Source organism: Epinephelus fuscoguttatus, linkage group LG7 (assembly GCF_011397635.1).
Source record: "Epinephelus fuscoguttatus linkage group LG7, E.fuscoguttatus.final_Chr_v1".
Classification (NCBI taxonomy): domain Eukaryota; kingdom Metazoa; phylum Chordata; class Actinopteri; order Perciformes; family Serranidae; genus Epinephelus; species Epinephelus fuscoguttatus.
The window spans coordinates 1,285,628-1,292,277 of record NC_064758.1 but is presented as its reverse complement, the minus strand read 5'-3'; the positions used below and the strand labels follow the sequence as shown (position 1 = coordinate 1,292,277).

Here is a 6,650-nt window from a genome sequence, read left to right as displayed (position 1 = left end):
CTTTTTTTGGGTGTGTTCTTGGTCCCCTTCTGATGATATTTACCGTTTTTTACAGTTTTGTGACAATCGGAAAAACGCTTAACATTTTACAGCCGTTATTCGCTAAGCCCCGCCCTTTCCAAGGACACTTTGCGTGACGGCAGCCGTGTTTTTTGTCCGATCTTGCTCATTTATAATAGAAATGAGTGTCTCGGTCCCCCGATGCCTCATACCAAGTTTGGTGTTGATAGCACAAATATTTCAAAAGTTTATTCATTTTACTGTTTTTAACATTATTAAAATTAGCAAAAATTCTGTAAGGGCGGCATTCATGGTGCAAGAGGCTTTTTTGTAGAGGACTATCAGAAGGATGTATGTGTAAAGTGTCAAGTCAATAGCACTTGTGGTGCGGCGGGCAGAGCCTTTCAAGCTTTACACTCTATGTTATAGCGCCCCCATAAGGCCGATTGGGACCAAATTTTTTGAGCAGTATTTGGATGTCATTTATAGTCCATGTACCACGTTTCATGTCCCTAGGTCCTTCCAGCTGCTCATAAATTAATAAAACGCAAATTATGACGGTTGATGATGAACAGACCACGCCCACTTTCACCTATCAACATGGCACTCAAGATATTAGTTAATAGCCACCCCTAGAGCATGCATAGTCTCCAAGTCTCATTGTGGACCTACCCACCAAGTTTGGTGATGATAGGTCAAAGGGTGTAGAAGTTATGGCCAATCAATTCTAAGCTCCGCCCACAGCAAAGATTCATTGGTCCGTGGCGGCCATGTTTTTTGACCAATCTGGTTCATTTATAATAGAAATGTGTCGTGTCATCCCCCAAAGCCGTGTACCAAGTTTGGTGTTGATTGAATTAAAATTGTAAAAGTTTATGTCATGTTACTGTTTTTTGAATTATGCAAATTAGCAAAAAATTTAGTCAGGGTCCGTGAGGCTTTTTTGTAGAGCACATTGAGCTGGACCTGTGTGTCAAGTTTCAAGTTATTCGGACTTATGGTGTGAGGGGCGTGGCCTCCCAAAAAAGTCATTTTTAAGCCTTAATTACAGCACCACCATGTGGCCAACTGGGCTCATATTTTAATAAAAGTTGATGCACATCATTTCCAATCATTGGGCCAAGTTTCAGGTTTCTGGCTCATTCCAGCTCACGGGAATTTGAGCTCAAGCGGCAGACAACAAAAAATAATAATAATAATAAACCGGTACAATCTTAGAAGGGTTCTACCCCTTCGGGGTTAGAACCCTAAATATAGCCGCGAGCGGCAATCTGCGGGTTCTAACCTGTTCCGCCCCAAACCAGCCACCATGACCCTCACCACCCAACGTGACCCTCATCTGCCGTAGTGCAAGACGTTCCCCACTCTTTCCCTGAAAGCTCCAAGCAATACATACTCTTTCCAAGTCACACATTTCTTGAAATCGGGTTTTCAGCTCGACTACATGCTAATAACATTTGTGGTATACTTTCACATGGAGACTCCATTTGAACATCAAAACATGAATTGAAATTTTACCTATTGATGCGTATTTCAAAGTTTCAATAGGTATTTTAGTGTTTAAGCAATCACAGTTCCATGATCATGATAATTTTGGGAGAAATCTGGAGATAATTATAGCGCCCCCATAAGGCCAATTGGGACCAAATGTTTTGAGCAGTATTTGGATGTCATTTATAGTCCATGTACCACGTTTCATGTCCCTAGGTCCTTCCAGCTGGTCATAAATTAATAAAACGCAAATTATGACGGTTAATGACGAATAGGCCACGCCCACTTTCACCTATCAACATGGCACTCAAGATTTTAACTAATAGCCACCCCTAGAGCATGCATACCAAATTTGGTGACATTCCATCCAATGGTCTTTGAGATACAGATGTGTGGCATTTATAGCGCCCCCTATAGGCTGAGCTCAAAATGCTTTGGTAGGCAGCTTCCAAGTCTCATTGTGGACGTACCCACCAAGTTTGGTGATGATAGGTCAAAGGGTGTGGGAGTTATGGCCAATCAATTCTAAGCTCCGCCCACAGCAAAGATTCATTGGTCCGTGGCGGCCATGTTTTTTGACCAATCTGGCTCATTTGTAATAGAAATGTGTCTTGTCATCCCCCAAAGCCGTGTACCAACTTTGGTGTTGATGGAGTCAAAATTGTAAAAGTTTATGTCATTTTACTGTTTTTCAAATTATGCAAATTAGCAAAAATTCTGTAAGGGCGGCATTCATGGTGCAATAGGCTTTTTTGTAGAGGACTATCAGGTGGATGTGTATCTAAAATTTCAAGTCAATAGCACTTGTGGTGCGGCGGGCAGAGCCTTTCAAGCTTTACACTCTATGTTATAGCGCCCCCATAAGGCCGATTGGGACCAAATTTTTTGAGCAGTATTTGGATGTCATTTATAGTCCATGTACTACGTTTCATGTCCCTAGGTCCTTCCAGCTGGTCATAAATTAATAAAACGCAAATTATGATGGTTAATGACGAATAGGCCACGCCCACTTTCACCTATCAACATGGCAATCAAGATATTAGTTAATAGCCACCCCTAGAGCATGCATAGCAAATTTGGTGAAATTCCATCCAATGGTCTTTGAGATACAGATGTGTGGCATTTATAGCGCCCCCTACAAGCTGAGCTCAAAATGTTTTGGTAGGCTGCTTCCAAGTCTCATTGTGGACCTACCCACCAAGTTTGGTGATGATAGGTCAAAGGGTGTGGGAGTTATTGCCAATCAATTCTAAGCTCCTCCCACAGCCAAGATTCATTGGTCCGTGGCGGCCATGTTTTTTTACCAATCTGGCTCATTTATAATAGAAATGAGTGTATCGGTCCCCCGATGCCTCATACCAAGTTTAGTGTTGATAGCACAAATATTTCAAAAGCTTATTCATTTTACTGTTTCTAACATTATTAAAATTAGCAAAAATTCTGTAAGGGCGGCATTCATGGTGCAAGAGGCTTTTTTGTAGAGGACTATCAGGAGGATGTGTGTGTAAAATTTCAAGTCAATAGCACTTGTGGTGTGGCGGACAGAGCCTTTCAAGCTTTACACTCTATGTTATAGCGCCCCCATAAGGCCGATTGGGACCAAATTTTTTGAGCAGTATTTGGATGTCATTTATAGTCCATGTACCACGTTTCATGTCCCTAGGTCCTTCCAGCTGGTCAGAAATTAATAAAACGCAAATTATGACAGTTAATGACGAATAGGCCACGCCCACTTTCGCCTGTCAACATGGCAATCAAGATATTCGTTAAAAGCCACCCCTAGAGCATGCATAGCAAATTTGGTGAAATTCCATCCAATGGTCTTTGAGATACAGATGTTTGGCATTTATAGCGCCCCCTATAGGCTGAGCTCAAAATGCTTTGGTAGGCAGCTTCCAAGTCTCATTGTGGACCCAGCCACCAAGTTTGGTGATGATAGGTCAAAGGGTGTGGGAGTTATGGCCAATCAATTCTAAGCTCCGCCCACAGCGAAGATTCATTGGTCCGTGGCGGCCATGTTTTTTGACCAATCTGGCTCATTTGTAATAGAAATGTGTCTTGTCATCCCCCAAAGCCGTGTATCAAGTTTGGTGTTGATGGAGTCAAAATTGTAAAAGTTTATGTAATTTTACTGTTTTTCAAATTATGCAAATTAGCAAAAAATCTGTAAGGGCGGCATTCATGTTGCAAGAGGCTTTTTTGTAGAGGACTTTCAGGAGGATGTGTAATTATAGCGCCACCATAAGGCCGATTGGGACCAAATTTTTTGAGCAGTAGTTGGATGTCATTTATTGTCCATGTACCACGTTTCATGTCCCTAGGTCCTTCCAGCTGGTCATAAATTAATAAAACGCAAATTATGACGGTTAATGACGCCCACAGCGAAGAATCATTGGTCCGTGGCGGCCATGTTTTTTGACCAATCTGGCTCATTTATAATAGAAATGAGTGTCTCGGTCCCCCGATGCCTCATACCAAGTTTGGTGTTGATAGCACAAATATTTCAAAAGCTTATTCATTTTACTGTTTTTAACATTATTAAAATTAGCAAAAATTCTGTAAGGGCGGCATTCATGGTGCAAGAGGCTTTTTTGTAGAGGACTATCAGGAGGATGTGTGTGTAAAATTTCAAGTCAATAGCACTTGTGGTGCGGGCAGAGCCTTTCAAGCTTTACACTCTATGTTATAGCGCCACCATAAGGCCGATTGGGACCAAATTTTTTGAGCAGTATTTGGATGTCCTTTATAGTCCATGTACCACGTTTCATGTCCCTAGGTCCTTCCAGCTGGTCATAAATTAATAAAACGCAAATTATGATGGTTAATGACGAATAGGCCCCACTTTCACCTATCAACATGGCACTCAAGATATTAGTTAATAGCCACCCCTAGAGCATGCATAGCAAATTTGGTGAAATTCCATCCAATGGTCTTTGAGATACAGATGTGTGGCATTTATAGCGCCCCCTATAAGCTGAGCTCAAAATGCTTTGGTAAGCAGCTTCCAAGTCTCATTGTGGACCTACCCACCAAGTTTGGTGATGATAGGTCAAAGGGTGTGGGAGTTATTGCCAATCAATTCTAAGCTCCGCCCACAGCCAAGATTCATTGGTCCATGGCGGCCATGTTTTTTGACCAATCTGGCTCATTTATAATAGAAATGAGAGTATCGGTCCCCCGATGCCTCATACCAAGTTTAGTGTTGATAGCACAAATATTTCAAAAGCTTATTCATTTTACTGTTTCTAACATTATTAAAATTAGCAAAAATTCTGTAAGGGCGGCATTCATGGTGCAAGAGGCTTTTTTGTAGAGGACTATCAGGAGGATGTGTGTGTAAAATTTCAAGTCAATAGCACTTGTGGTGTGGCGGACAGAGCCTTTCAAGCTTTACACTCTATGTTATAGCGCCCCCATAAGGCCGATTGGGACCAAATTTTTTGAGCAGTATTTGGATGTCATTTATAGTCCATGTACCACGTTTCATGTCCCTAGGTCCTTCCAGCTGGTCAGAAATTAATAAAACGCAAATTATGACAGTTAATGACGAATAGGCCACGCCCACTTTCGCCTGTCAACATGGCAATCAAGATATTCGTTAAAAGCCACCCCTAGAGCATGCATAGCAAATTTGGTGAAATTCCATCCAATGGTCTTTGAGATACAGATGTTTGGCATTTATAGCGCCCCCTATAGGCTGAGCTCAAAATGCTTTGGTAGGCAGCTTCCAAGTCTCATTGTGGACCCAGCCACCAAGTTTGGTGATGATAGGTCAAAGGGTGTGGGAGTTATGGCCAATCAATTCTAAGCTCCGCCCACAGCGAAGATTCATTGGTCCGTGGCGGCCATGTTTTTTGACCAATCTGGCTCATTTGTAATAGAAATGTGTCTTGTCATCCCCCAAAGCCGTGTATCAAGTTTGGTGTTGATGGAGTCAAAATTGTAAAAGTTTATGTAATTTTACTGTTTTTCAAATTATGCAAATTAGCAAAAAATCTGTAAGGGCGGCATTCATGTTGCAAGAGGCTTTTTTGTAGAGGACTTTCAGGAGGATGTGTAATTATAGCGCCACCATAAGGCCGATTGGGACCAAATTTTTTGAGCAGTAGTTGGATGTCATTTATTGTCCATGTACCACGTTTCATGTCCCTAGGTCCTTCCAGCTGGTCATAAATTAATAAAACGCAAATTATGACGGTTAATGACGCCCACAGCGAAGAATCATTGGTCCGTGGCGGCCATGTTTTTTGACCAATCTGGTTCATTTATAATAGAAATGAGTGTCTCGGTCCCCTGATGCCTCATACCAAGTTTGGTGTTGATAGCACAAATATTTCAAAAGCTTATTCATTTTACTGTTTTTAACATTATTAAAATTAGCAAAAATTCTGTAAGGGCGGCATTCATGGTGCAAGAGGCTTTTTTGTAGAGGACTATCAGGAGGATGTGTGTGTAAAATTTCAAGTCAATAGCACTTGTGGTGCGGCGGGCAGAGCCTTTCAAGCTTTACACTCTATGTTATAGCGCCCCCATAAGGCCGATTGGGACCAAATTTTTTGAGCAGTATTTGGATGTCCTTTATAGTCCATGTACCACGTTTCATGTCCCTAGGTCCTTCCAGCTGGTCATAAATTAATAAAACGCAAATTATGATGGTTAATGACGAATAGGCCCCCTATCAACATGGCACTCAAGATATTAGTTAATAGCCACCCCTAGAGCATGCATAGCAAATTTGGTGAAATTCCATCCAATGGTCTTTGAGATACAGATGTGTGGCATTTATAGCGCCCCCTATAAGCTGAGCTCAAAATGCTTTGGTAAGCAGCTTCCAAGTCTCATTGTGGACCTACCCACCAAGTTTGGTGATGATAGGTCAAAGGGTGTGGGAGTTATTGCCAATCAATTCTAAGCTCCGCCCACAGCCAAGATTCATTGGTCCATGGCGGCCATGTTTTTTGACCAATCTGGCTCATTTATAATAGAAATGAGAGTATCGGTCCCCCGATGCCTCATACCAAGTTTAGTGTTGATAGCACAAATGTTTCAAAAGCTTATTCATTTTACTGTTTTTAACATTATTAAAATTAGCAAAAATTCTGTAAGGGCGGCATTCATGGTGCAAGAGGCTTTTTTGTAGAGGACTATCAGGAGGATGT

At 41.7% G+C, this 6,650-nt stretch overlaps 1 long non-coding RNA gene across 1 annotated transcript; it reads left to right on the top strand.

The window, feature by feature from the left end:
* Positions 1–359: 359 nt before the first annotated feature.
* LOC125892075 (uncharacterized) lies at positions 360–6,153 on the top strand. Its single transcript, XR_007449693.1, has 3 exons — positions 360–516; positions 1,708–2,260; positions 5,932–6,153. It is a non-coding gene; the product is annotated as an uncharacterized LOC125892075 (long non-coding RNA).
* The last annotated feature ends 497 nt before the right edge of the window (positions 6,154–6,650 follow it).